At 44.2% G+C, this 14,635-nt stretch overlaps 1 long non-coding RNA gene across 1 annotated transcript; it reads left to right on the top strand.

Annotated features, from left to right (window-relative positions):
- Positions 1-1,382: 1,382 nt before the first annotated feature.
- Positions 1,383-14,406, top strand: LOC133493439 (uncharacterized). The gene is made up of 3 exons (XR_009792978.1): positions 1,383-2,141; positions 2,381-2,969; positions 11,582-14,406. It is a non-coding gene; the product is annotated as an uncharacterized LOC133493439 (long non-coding RNA).
- The last annotated feature ends 229 nt before the right edge of the window (positions 14,407-14,635 follow it).

Consider the following 14,635-nt stretch of genomic DNA (forward strand, 5'->3'; position numbering starts at 1 on the left):
ATCCTAGCAGAGACTCTTCTGTCACACAACATACCAGACACCTTCCGCCAGCTGTTCCAACTTGCTTGGACCCATTTCTTCACTTCCTTACCACACTCACCATTGCTCTGGATTGTTGACCCTAAATATTTGAAATCCTCCACCCTCGCTATCTCTTCTCCCTGTAGCCTCACTCTTCCCCCTCCACCTTTCTCATTCATGCAGTACCACAGTTCCTCTCTTGGTACTCTCTCATAAGCTTTCTCTAGATCCACAAAGACACAATGTAGCTCCTTCTGACGTTCTCTGTACTTTTCCATTAGCATCCTCAAGGCAAATAATGCATCTGTGGTACTCTTTCTAGGCATGAAACCATACTGTTGCTCGCAGATACTTACTTCTGTCCTGAGTCTAGCCTTCACTACTCTTTCCCATAACGTCATTGTGTGGCTCATCAACTTTATTCCTCGATAATTCCCATAGCTCTGAACATCCCCTTTGTTCTTAAAAATGGGAACTAGTACACTTTTCCTCCATTCTTCAAGTATCTTTTCGCCCACGAGTGTTCTGTTGAATAAGTTGGTCAAAAATACCACAGCCTTTTCTCTGAATTGCTTCCATACCTCCACTGGTATGCCATCAGGATCAACTGTCTTTCCATTTTTCATTCTTTGTAGTGCCTTTCTGACTTCCCACTTACTAATCATTGCCACTTTCTGGTCCTTCACACTTCCCTCTTCAACTCTTCCTTCTCTCTCATTTTCTTCATTCATCAACTTCTCAAAGTATTCTTTACATCTATTTAGCACACTACTGGCACCAGTCAACACATTTCCATCTCTATCCTTAATCACCCTTACCTGCTGCACATCCTTCGCATCTCTATCCCTCTGTCTGGCCAACCTGTCGAGATCCTTTTCTCCTTCTTTCGTGTCCAACCTGGTGTACATGTCTTCATATGCCTCTTGTTTAGCCTTTGCCACCTCTACCTTTGCCCTACGTCGCATCTCGTTGTACTCGTTTCGCCTCTCCTCAGTCCTCTCAGTGTCCCACTTCTTCTTCGCTAATCTCTTTCCTTGTATGACTCCCTGTATTTTGGGGTTCCACCACTAAGTCTCCTTCTCCCCTTTCCTACCAGAAGACACACCAAATACTCTCCTGCCTGTTTCTCTGATTTCCTTGGCTGTCGTAGTCCAGTCTTCCGGGAGCTTCTGCTGTCCATCGAGAGCCTGTCTCACCTCTTTCCGAAAGGCTGCACAATATTCTTCCTTTCTCAGCTTCCACCACATGGTTCTCTGCTCTACCTTTGTCTTCTTAATCTTCCTACCCACCACCAGAGTCATCCTACACACCACCATTCTATGCTGTCGAGCTACACTCTCCCCTACCACTACTTTACAGTCAGTAATCTCCTTCAGATTACATCGTCTGCGCAAAATATAATCCACCTGCGTGCTTCTACCTCTGTTCTTGTAGGTCACTATATGTTCCTCCCTCTTCTGGAAATAAGTGTTCACTACAGCCATCTCCATCTTTTTTGCGAAGTCCACCACCATCTGTCCCTCAAAGTTCCTTTCCTGGATGCCGTACTTAATCACTTCTTCATCGCCCCTGTTTCCCTTACCAATATGTCCATTACAATCTGCACCAATCACAACTCTCTCGCTGTCTGGGATGCTCAGAACTACTTCATCTAGTTCCTTCCAGAATTTCTCTTTCAACTCTAGGTGACATCCTACCTGTGGGGCATAGCCGCTAACCACATTACACATAACACCCTCAATTTCCGATTTTAGTCTCATCACTCGATCTGAAACTCTTTTCACCTCCAAGACATTCTTAGCCAGCTCTTCTTTTAAAATAACCCCTACTCCATTTCTCTTCCCATCTACTCCGTGGCAGAATAATTTAAACCCTGCTCCTAAACTTCTAGCCTTACTACCTTTCCACCTGCTCTCTTGGATGCACAGTATATCAACCTTTCTCCTAATCATCATGTTAACCAACTCCTGAGCTTTTACTGTCATATTCCCAACATTCAAAGTCCCTACACTCAGTTGTAGGCTCTGTGCATTCCTCTTTTTCTTCTGACGACAGATCCAGTTTCCTCCTCTTCTTTGTCTTTGACCCACAGTAGCTGAATTTCCACTGACGCCCTGCAGGTTAGCAGTTGTCTAACTTCTGAATTAATCTAATGTATTCATGGAGACAAAGTGGATGCTTTTGTTTGGTTTATTTAATCAGTTATGGTGCTTTTTTACTTTTTAATTTGTTACTTTTGAATACTTAAATGTATGCCATTAATTTACCTAAAATGTGATAAGGTTAAAGTAATGCTTTGATTACCTATTTATTTAAACTAAAAATAACGGAATGTGTTCAATGTGCTTCTTTGTTCAAGGTTTTCAGCTAATCAACCTCTAAGCACCCTCTAACCACCTTAACAATCAATAAACTGTGAAAAGAGGAAGATTTGAGTTGTTCATGTGTTTGAAGACCAAGGCCCTTTTCAAGTTGGGGCAAAGAACAGAGGGAGTTGAAGAGAACTTCACAGTTGAAAACCAGCGTGTCAGCAAAGACAAATGATTAACGGCCTCAAGTCAATGCAGTCAACGCAAAGAACAACTTCAAGTATGGTGGAAGAAGCCACCAGTAAAGCAATCAAGCTGCTGAAGCAAGAGAGGACCTCAGCAAAGAGTGGTTTCACCAAGCAGGCTAACTACCTATGCAGAGCTGTTGGACACCTGGCAAAGTCAGAGTTGCAGAAGGAATTCAGAAATCTCTCTTCACTTGGGCGGGATGTAAATGACACCAATGACAGCTATGAACTTGACCTTTTAGCTGAAGTGGGAGGTGATGAGGAAGATGAAAAATGACATTGGATAAGCAGCAACAGGTGGACCTGGCAAAGACCATCGCGGACTGCAACACCAGGCTGGTCGAAGTGAAGCGGACAGTGCCGTTCAACCTCTGGTCCAGGTATGGGGAAGGTGAGCTGACGTTCGCAATTGAAGAGGCAGAATCAGCTTGTGAAGGGGCTGTTAGGTCCAAAGCACGGACTTCTCGCTCAATGTGGTCCCAGGGGTCACGACACCGGGATAGAATGATTGAGACAGAGGCAGAGTTATTTTTTACTAAACTGCAGTTTAGGGAGAGCTTGGAGGAGCAGAACATATCCTCCACACCCGCACGTAAGACTCTCTCCGAGCCCCCCCAAAACCACACATTTTATTGAGTTTCACACATAGGGAGGGGGAAAGAGGTTTCACAAGACAAGTAAAGTTGTTATACAGAGACAGTTAATCTTCTCAAGGCCGGGTGTCCTCTGAGTGGACACAGTTCTTCCTGTTACAAAAACCCACAAGAATGCAACTATCATAAATTTGCAGTCACCTTGAGCTCTTAAACTTCCCATAGACAAACAGCACACACACACATCCCTCCACAGAAACAGAGTAATTAAAAAAGATTTATGACACATGAGGAGATACATTTCACAGGCCTCTGTGAAATGTGTAAGCTTATCTTACATTTCCCCCCTGTTGTGGATTTTTGGAACATCAATTGAACTCAGTCCTATAACAAGTTTTAGAGCACAACATCATAATAATGCACAACATAGGTACCCAGTCAGGGGGAGGCGAAAACCCTCTTAATAGGGAAAAATTCCTCCCCTGCCCTCTGCTTGGAGCGACAGCCTCATGGCCTGGCTGAGAAGGGAATCAAAATAAAAAATGGCAGAGAACACAATAAACCTAAATAAAGAGGGAAAGAAAGCGGAGGACAGACGTTACTAGCACATGTCCTCACCGGTGGGGTTTGGTTCTCAGTACCGCACCCGTAGACAGTAGGAAATCAGTCAGTATTTATACCGGGTCGTCACCATAGTAGCTGCTTTCAGTGACAGGATGGACCTTTTTGGTGTGGGACTGGTGAATCCACGTCTCTCTCTCTGCGATTTTGACAGCTGTGGGTGTGGTCAGGAGCACTGTGAATGGGCCTTCCCACCTCGGGCTGGACCAGCACTTCCTCTTGATGACCTTTATCAGCACCTTGTCTCCTGGAGTCAGCGATTCCTGTGTGGAAGGGAGAGAAGGACCTGGCAGATCATTTGCTCTTTTCACATTGTCATTTTGGAAAAGTCTAAGTAGCCAGTCTGTCATGGGGTCAAGTTCCCCTTTTTCCTCCTGTACTCCTGACGCTTCCCATAATGGAAGATTAAAAGGTCTTCCTTTTACTGCTTCAAAAGGTGTGATGCCTGTTACTGTTGGAACTATTCTCATGTATGTTTTGACTAAGGGCAAACACTCTGGCCATGGTTTCCCTGTTTCTTCCATGGTCTTTTTGAGTCTAAGTTTGATAGTGCCATTAGTTCTCTCCACTAGTCCTGCACTCTGTGGATGATAAGCACAGTGATGTTTTAGGCTGATCCATAGATGTTGGGCCATTTCTCCAATAATTTGGTTAACAAAATGTGACCCATTGTCACTCCAAATAACTCTTGGAATACCGTGATCTGGGATGATGTTTTTACATATAGCTTTTGCTACTGTCAGTGCATCTGGCTTTTTTGCTGGGAAGATTTCTACCCATTTTGAGAATGAGTCCACTATTACTAAGCAGTATTTTTGTGGACCGGATCTGTTCAGTTCTATGAAATCCATCTGGATGATTTCAAATGGGTAAGACCCTTGTGGGCACTTCCCTCTTGTAGGTCTGACATTTCCCTGAGCATTGTGTTTGCAGCATGTGAGGCACGATCTGCAAAAATTTTTAAAATAGGTAATGAGGCCTTTAGTACAGTAGAAGTTATTTTCTACCATCCCCCCTGTTGAGACATGGCTTGGCCCATGACTCAATTTAGCCACTGCTTGAAAAAGACTCAGAGGGAGGCAGGGTTTGTCCAAAACTCTGTAAATGCCCAGGCCGTCCATTTTTGCTCCTGCTGCAGTCCACTGTTGCTTTTCATTCGGCGGGGCATTGTCCTGCATGTCCTTCAGAACTTGGAGAGGGATGATGTCTTGCTTCTGCGAAGGATGTGTCGTTCGTTCACACTTATCTTCATCTGTGCTGTCTGCTTCTTCTTGAACATGGGTGTGGCTGGTTCCCATCGCTGCTTGTTTTGCTGCATGGTCAGCTTTAGCATTCCCTTGGGAGACTGGATCTGTGGCTTTCGTGTGGGCTTTGCACTTACAGACAGCAATTCTCCTTGGGAGTAGAACTGCTTGGAGTAAGGCTTTGAGCAGATCAGCATGCTGGACTGGTTTTCCACTTGATGTTTGCATGCCTCTCCTGGCCCATTGTGCAGCAAAGACGTGGAGCATTGAATAGGCATATTGGCTGTCCGTATATATCGTGACCTCTTGATCTTGGAAGAGTTTGCATGCTTCTGTGAGTGCCACGATTTCTGCTGCCTGCGCTGACCAGTTGCCAGGGAGCTTTCCCGCTTTGAGTATTGCCTCTTCTGTTACCACTGCATAGCCTGTATTGATCTTTCCATCAGGTGTCTTGGATGAGGACCCATCAACATAGACGACGTGACCTACTCCCAATGGAGTGTCTCTGAGATCTGGGCGTGGCTTGCAGCAGACTTCAGTTTTGTCTGTGCAGCTGTGCGGGTCTCCATCTTCTGGAGTTGGCAACAGGGTTGCAGGGTTGAGAGTGTTGCATCGCTGTATGGTCAGTTGTGGTTGTGAGAGTAATGTAGCAGTAATGCTGAGGTGTCTAGCTGGTGACAGAAATGACATCTTGGACTGAGTGAGCAGGATGTCCACCGCGTGGCTGACTTTCAAAGTGAGTGGATGAAACAGGACTATTTCCGCTGAAGCTTGTACTGCCATTGCTGCTGCACAAACTGCTTGAACACATGGTGGCAGTGCAGAAGCGACGGGGTCTAGTCTCTTGGAATAGAATCCCACAGGGCGTGCTTTCCCACCATGATCTTGTAGCAGCACGGAGGTCATGAATCCTTCTCTGCAGTCTGCGGTTTGGATAAATGGTTTGTCATAGTTCGGGAGGGCTAACACCCCGGAACTGGTGATGTGCTGTTTGAGTTCACTGAAAGCTTCTTCTGCTTGTGGTGTCCACGTTATTGCAGCTTTGAGTTCCATCTCGTGAATATAGATGAGGTCTTGAAGTGGTTGAGTCATTGATGCATAGTTTGGAATCCAACTTCGACAGTAATTGGTCAAACCGAGGAACATCATCATTTGTCTCTTTGTGGTTGGTTTTGGAGCCTCTTGAACTGTTCTTCGTCTGTCATCCGTGAGTCCATGTTTAGAAAGTCTGTGTCCCAGGAATGTGACTTCCTTGAGACAGAATTGGAGTTTTGGGAGCGATGCTTTGTTTCCAGTAGTTGCCAAATGTTTGAACAATGCCAGTGATTGCTGCTGGTTCTCTTCCGCTGTGGGGCTAGCAATGAGGATGTCATCCACATAGATAAGGATTTGAGTAGTTGGTGCGTGTGGATGCAAATTGACACATCTGGTGATTTCGGCGGAGAAGATTGTGGGGCTGTCACAAAATCCTTGTGGCAACCTGGTGTAAGTGTACTTCACCCCATCGAAATTGAAGCCAAACCAGCCTCTAGCAGATGGATGCAGTGGGATTGAGAAGAATGCATTGCTGAGGTCAATAACTGTGAAGAACTCTTGATTTGGCTTTAGCTCGTTTAACAGGCTGTGTGGATCTGGCACACAAGGAGCCCTTGACTTGACAGCCGCATTCACTTGTCTTAGATCTTGGACCAGTTTCCATGATTGTGAGTCAGCCTTTTTCACAGGGAATATTGGTGTGTTGCACTCTGCTGTGTCGTCTTCAATCAAGATCCCTGCTGTCAACATATTCTGAATGACTGGTCTGATTCCTTCTTTAGCATCTGGTTTCAATGGATATTGTCTCACCCGTGGTCTGTAGGTCGTTTTTGGTTCTATCTTTGCTGGTATGGCAGTTGTCATCAAGCCAACATCAGTTTTGGATGAGGCCCACAATTGGGATGGCACTCCTGGGAAGTCCGTTGCGGCATAATTAGTGTTTTAAAACATTTCTGATACCTCGCTCAGGAGTTCGGTATCAAATTTTAATAGGTTCGTCGGAGATAGGCACTCAGAAATGAAGACAAGACACACTTCTGGCTACCAACAATTGGCACTTTATTGGTCCCACACAGAAATGGTAACACAAGCACAAGCACAAATCACGTGGTATGAAGCTAAGTAATATCCAACCAGCTCTTAGAAGAATATACAGCTCTTACCGTGCGCCAATAGGAGGGAGAGCCAACACTCCAGGTAGAGCAGCTTCAATACCGGCTGGGTGTCCGTACGCAACCCGCAGCAGACTCTACCGAGAGTATCCAAAGTTCTCCTTTTATACTCTAAGCGTGTGCGGAAGGAGGGGTGAGTGGCCAATTCATCCCGCCTGACGCCACACTATTCTTTGTTACCAACAGATGGCGTTGCTCAACATCATATATAACAAAGACATCTTTTTATGACATTGCTGGTTATCCAAACATCCTTTTATGACATTGCTGGTTATTCAAAGCTATTGCAATCGTCTTTTAGGTTATACAAAGCTATTGCGAAACATATACGAAGCTATTGCGAAACATATACGAAGCTATTGCGAAACATCTTTTAATTATGGAAAAACAACACAATAAAATTATTCTTACTTCAATTAGCCATCACTGCCTCCTGTCGTGCATTGAGATGTTTGGTTGGAGTGGCCGTGGTTTGCCAGTAGAGCTTTCTTAGTCTCACTTCTCCCATGGGATAGGTCGTGCAAGTGAAATACCCTCCTCCATGATCCTTCCAATTCTGAAGGCCTGGGTATTGGAACGTGAGGGCCAGTCCCGCCATGCTTTTCCAGCTCATTCCTGGACTCCGAGATAGGGAGACATGGTACAACTTTCTGGGATTCAGGCTTTCAGCTTTTGGAGGAATTGAGACTACTGCCCATGCTTGTCCTTCATCCGTGGCTACTATGTGATTTATGATGATCTTGGTGGGTCCAAGTTGGTTGAACCTCTTGACCCAATCTGCACTTGGTTTCTTTTCCTTGAAATACTTGAGAGTAACATGGAGTGGCCATTTCACTTGTGGAATTCCCAGTTTTGACGTGAGCATCTGTGTTGCAGTTCTTTCTAGGTCACGGACAACTGAGGTTGGACCAACGTTGTCAAGGTCCAGTGAATAAAATTCATCCGGTGGTCCGTTTCCTTGGCTGACACAGGCGTCCATCTGTTCCATAGTTTTGATTGGTTTGATCCCATCTTCCGTGGCAATCAGGTTTATTCTCTGTGCTGTCAATAGATCTCTGCCCATTAGATTCACAGGGCAGGTGTTGCTCATAACAAACTTGGTTTCAATTTGTTGGCCATCTTCATCCTCTACCAACACCGGTGAGACCATAGTTCGCGTTGTGCTAGGCCTCCAGCTCCTATCACTATGATTTGTCTTCTGGAAGCTTTTACTCCCTTAACTGGATCTATCAGGACTGAATGGTCTGCTCCAGTGTCACATAAAAATTTTGTTGGTTTTTTAAATGGCCCAACTTTGAGCCACCGAAATGGTTTGGGTCTTAAGCGGTCTTCCAGATTTAAGATGGAGAGGTCGAAAACTTGGATTGATGATGCTTCCTCCGGGTCTGGTGGTTCTTCTGGCTCATCACCCTCATCTTCCTCTCCCTCTAATAGTCATTGATCATATTGTGGATTGAATGGGGGGTCTCTTGATGGTCCTCGGTTGCTCCCTCCCTTCCGGCTGTCCGGGAGGGGGCATTCACGTGCCATGTGTCCCTCTTTCTGGCAGTTGAAACACTTCTTGGGACTCCTGCATTCTCTAGTCAGGTGTCCTGGTTTCCCACAGTTGTAGCACTTCAGGCTTGGTCCCCCTTTTTGTTGACCTTGACCTCTTCTTTGACCTCTTCTTTGCATAGCGTACACCTCAGAGGACTCATGTGTCTCAGTAGACGTCGCCATTCCTCTTATGGCTGCAGTCAGCGCTGCCATGGCTGTTGTGCTGTCCATTCCCTTCTTTCTTCTATGGTTCTCCTCTGCATGACTGGCCCAGTCCATCAATTGGTTGGTGTTCAAAGTTCTGTGAGTCACACAGTGTTTTTGGATGAACCCGCTGATGTGTGGTTGGAAACCGTCCATAAGGCATTGTCTTAGCTGGCTGTGGTATGGACCATTGTCGTTAGCATCTTCAGGCAGCCCACTGTTGGTTTTGAATATTCCTTCCAGTCTGATCTTGAAATCATGGACTGATTCTTCTGGTTTCTGGCGGCACTGTCTGATTTTGCTGTAATCTGGTGGCTTCTGGTAAGCTGTCATTACTCGCTCTAGTACTTCATCCATCCTGGTAGTCAGGAGGGGGTCATCTGGGCGTAGGATTGGTCCATTGTTTCCTCCACGGGGGTTAAAATTTCCTCTCACTCTTCCCCAACGATGTTTCAGCGCTGTCTTGAATGCTGTCTCCACTTCAGTCCCATTAAGGTGAAAAGAGCTTTTTAGTTCTCTGAAATTAGAACACCAAGAAACTGGGTCTGTCTCTGGATCCCCCAGGCCTGTACAGGCTTCAGAACATTCAGTTGATGTCCATGGTCTTGGCACTAGGATGGTGGGTTCGTTAACTCCATCCATCCCATAATGAGGATTGGCAACAGCATACAGTGGGTACATCTCTGCAGCTCCACTTGTAGTTCCACTTGGCCCCGATGGGTGGCGTTGTTTCCTTGCTGGGGTCTGCTCCTGCCAATCAGATAAGCTGGGGTAGATCTTCACTTTTGTCTCATCAGCTCTCCGACGTCCCCCTCTGGTGGTGATCGGCGAGAATGCAGGGGCTGCAGGATCTGTTGCCTCTCTCCAATCTTCTTCTTCCTCTTCAGCCCCGCCTTCTGCTGGGCTCTGGCTCACCGCTCGGGTGGTTTCACTTCCTTTTGCGCTTACAGCTTGCTGGTGTGCGTTTCCTGTTGCTGCTTTCTTCTGTGGCGCAGTTGTTTCTTCATCTGGCTTGATGCCAAGGGCGGCAATCAACCCCCCTCTTTGTCTTTCTTGTCTCTTTTTTTTGTTCTTTATTTTTTATATCTCTCTGCCTTTTAACACACTGGTCTTCCCAAATTTTCAACTTACTTAATTCCATCTCAACTTTCCATGTCTTCTTTCCCTTTCTCACCTTTTCTTCCCATCGAGTTTTTATGCATGCTTTTAATCTCTTAATTTCTTCGGGATGTTTAAGATCGGGTCGGAAATAATATTTATTGACCCATTTTTTCAAATAATCACAACTACCCGGATGATGTCTCTGCATAAATTTCACATCAGGAGGTTTAGTCACCTCTTTTGTCTCTGCTTGTCCCATTTTTTTTTTTTTTTTTTTTTTGTCCTTTGTTGCTCCTAAGGCGAGATTTATTTTAGAAAATTCTGAATTTTGACGGGTGTGGTTGGGGCTCACGAACTTCCTCCTCCTCTCACTTGTGCAGCGTCCTGCAGCGTTTACTCTATTTTAGTTTCACCTAGAAACTTCGTGTATGCAGAAACCTATTCTGCTTAGTCTCACCTAGAGACTTACACGTATTTTACTCTCTATTAGTTTCACCTACAAACTTCGTGTATGCAGAAACCTATTCTGCTTGGTCTCACCTAGAGACTTACACGTATTTTACGCGTATGCAGAAACCTATTCTGCTTGGTCTCACCTAGAGACCTACACGTATTTTACTCTTTACAGAAACCTATTCTGTCTGTGTCTCACCTAGAGACAAGTTTTAAAAGGCAGGAAGTATCGGAGCGGTCCTCACACACCACTTTTAGTCTCCTATTTTAACGTAATTTTACTACTTGTTAAATCTGGGTTTATTTCCGCTCTATTTTATTTTTAGATGTCAAGTTATACCATATAACCATCCTATGAGACCAAATAAGTTTTATCCTACCTCAGTGCCGTGGCCCTGGTCCGTTGGGACCCGACAGTCCGGTCCGGCGCTGGATCAGCGATGCGACCGATCCTTCAATGGAGGACACTGGTACCAGATTCTTGGTCTCGTTGATCCCGCGTCGTTCCAGGCGCAAGCTGTTGGGTTCCCGGGTTTCGGCACCAGAGAAAATGTTAGGTCCAAAGCACGGACTTCTCGCTCAATGTGGTCCCAGGGGTCACGACACCGGGATAAAATGATTGAGACAGAGGCAGAGTTATTTTTTACTAAACTGCAGTTTAGGGAGAGCTTGGAGGAGCAGAACATATCCTCCACACCCGCACGTAAGACTCTCTCCGAGGCCCCCCAAAACCACACATTTTATTGAGTTTCACACATAGGGAGGGGGAAAGAGGTTTCACAAGACAAGTAAAGTTGTTATACAGAGACAGTTAATCTTCTCAAGGCCGGGTGTCCTCTGAGTAGACACAGTTCTTCCTGTTACAAAAACCCACAAGAATGCAACTATCATAAATTTGCAGTCACCTTGAGCTCTTAAACTTCCCATAGACAAACAGCGCACACACACATCCCTGCACAGCAACAGAGTAATTAAAAAAGATTTATGACACATGAGGAGATACATTTCACAGGCCTCTGTGAAATGTGTAAGCTTATCTTACAGGGGTCCATGCAATTCCTGTGTCTGTGGTGAACAAAGATGCCTATGAACATCAAGTGGATGGTGCAAAGAAACTCATCAATGATGTGATGGAAAGCTTCACGGAATGCGAAGAAGGGATCCTGGGAGCAGAAAAAAACCTTCTGGATGGCAGAGTGAAAGGCTGCAGAAAACTGAAGAACAGCCTTGAGGCCAAAAAAGGCAGAATTCCGAGTGGTTCAAAGAAGGGGGAAATGAGAGGAAGCGCTCTTCAGGTACAGCCTGCAGCCCAGCAGCCTGTTCTTAAAATTAAACCCACCAGCCTACCCAGATTCTACGGCTCCAAAAGAGACTTCCATCAATAGAAAAGGGACTTTGAGAGTCTTCAGAGACAAGGTGACCCAACTGGTTCAGCAAAAGCCAAAAAGATCCAGCTCCTCGACAGTGTTGATTAGAAGATCCGCATAAACCTAAGATTGTCCACCTAAAAGACCATGGAGGACATGTTCTAGGTACTGGAAAACAGATTTGAAAATAAAACAACCATAGCCCTGGAGATTATTGAGGACCTGGAGAAAACCCCCCCTCTGAAGTCATACCAGTGCAAATGATTGAAATGAACCAATCGGTTGAAAAGGCCCTTAATGACCTCACAGAGCTCGGCAATACTGGAGCCATCAAGAATCCGTTTGTAATCAAATCAATAGAGAGCAAACTACCAGATACAATGAAGAGGGAAAAAGTCAGCTGACTCCAAGAAATACGCCTCAACCAGGTCAACAAGTGAAGGGGGATGCGTTGTCTGTGGTGATGAGTGCCACAAAGAAAAACTTTTCTTCTGCAAAAAGTTTAAAGGACTGAAGCCAAAAGACAAGTTGAGTGCTTTGGAAAGACTGGGAGCCTGCACAAAGTGCCTAGAGTGTCATGAAGAAGAGAGTGAATGCAAAGACACTTACCTGTGTAGGAAGCAGAACTGCAGAAGAGACCATCACTTCTTCCTGTGCCGGAAAGGAGACCCTAAAAATGCTAAGAAAAATGCCCAGTCCTCGTCATCCTCCCAATACCGCTCCATCTTCCCGTTTTCCTCGTGTTCGGCAAGCGGCAGAATGTCTTTTTATGTTTTTTATAAAGGCACCTGTTGTGCCTATTTTACAAAGTCTATTCTGTGCAGTTCAGGTGTCTTAATAAAGAGTCCAAGAACGTTTTGTGTCTTCATGAACAACCATAGTTTTATATATACACACTTGAATCCAAAATATACTATAAAATCAAATAGGATGCTTTTCTTGCCAATTTTATGCATGTTTTCTATAGAACTCTCCACCACACAACATTACAGGCCTTTGGAACCAACAGAAAAGCTTTAGTTTTGGAAACATTCATGTTTGTAAACTTTTTTACAGCCAAAAACAGCGTTTCGGAGCATGATGGCACATTTTCCTCAACTTGGCTATAAAATCAAATAGGATGCTTTTCTTTCCAATTTATTCACGTTTTCTATAGAACTCTCCACCACACAACATTACAGGCCTTTGGAACCAACAGAAAAGCTTTAGTTTTGTAAATATTCACGTTTGTAACTTTTTACAGCCAAAAACAGCGTTTCAGAGCATGATGGCACAGCTTCCTCAACTTGGCTATAAAATCAAATAGGATGCTTTTCTTTCCAATTTATTTATGTTTTCTATAGAACTCTCCACCACACAACATTACAGGCCTTTGGAACCAACAGAAAAGCTTTAGTTTTGGAAATATTCACGTTTGTAACTTTTTTACAGCCAAAAACAGCGTTTCAGAGGATGATGGCACATTTACCTCAACTTGGCTATAAAATCAAATAGGATACTTTTCTTGCCAATTTTATGCATATTTTCAAAAGAACTCTCCACCACATAACATTACAAGTCTTTGGAACCAACCGGAGAGCTTTAGTTTTGGAAATATTCATGTTTTTACGGCCAAAACCAGCCTTTCAGAGCAAGATGCGCAAATTTTCTTTAACATGGCAATAAAATGACATTGGATTCTTTTCTATCTAATTTTCTACATGTTTTCTGTAGAACTCTCCACCACACAACATTACAAGCCTTTGGAACCAACCAGAAAGCTTTAGTTTTTGAAATATTCATGTTTGTAACTTTTTTACATTCAAAAACAGCCTTTCAGAGCAAGATGCGCACATTTTCCTCAAGTTGGCTATAAAATCCAATAGGATGATTTACTTTCCAATTTTATGCATGCTTTTAACAGAACTCTTTTTGGAACCAAACGGAAAGCTTTATTTGGAAATATTCATGTTTTTAACTTTTGTACAGGCAAAACAGCCTTTCAGAGCAAGATGCGGACACGTTCCTCAATTTGGCTATAAAATCAAAAAGGTTGATTTTCTTGCCAATTTTATGCATGTTTTCTATAGAACTCTCCACCACACAACATTACAAGCCTTTGGAACCAATCAGAAAGCTTTAGTTTTTGAAATATTCATGTTTGTAACTTTTTTACAGCCAAAAACAGCCTTTCAGAGGAAGATGAGCACATTTTCCGCAACATCGGTATAATATCAAATTGGATGTTTCTCTTGCCCATTTTGTGCATGTTTTCTGTAGAACGCTCCACCACACAACAGTGTGAAGTTACTTAAGAATGTTCTATACATAGTTTGTGTATTTCTCAGAAACATTCTTCATTATTCACTGTCTACATATCTCTTTCTTTGTCTGTCTAATGCCCTCCCACCTATGACACATTCTTCTACCTAATAAAAGTTGGCTGCGCTGGGGGGTAGGAGAGAGAGAGGAAGCACCAATGGAGCCGAGAACACACATCCAGTGTGTTCCTCGCTCCCCTCTCCCCGCTGCAGCGGTATGAAATTGTACATTGTCTCTGCCTGAATTTCTTTTTACATCTGATGACCGACCACACGGGGTCTGCCTTTAAATGGACCCCACAACAGTACAATTATTTGGAACCAACCAAAAAGCTTTAGTTATGGAACTATTCATGTGTGTAACATTTTTTTAATAGGAAAAACAGCTTTTCAGACCAAGATGTGCACATTTCCTCAATTTTGCTATAATA

Source organism: Syngnathoides biaculeatus, chromosome 2 (assembly GCF_019802595.1).
Source record: "Syngnathoides biaculeatus isolate LvHL_M chromosome 2, ASM1980259v1, whole genome shotgun sequence".
NCBI lineage: Eukaryota > Metazoa > Chordata > Actinopteri > Syngnathiformes > Syngnathidae > Syngnathoides > Syngnathoides biaculeatus.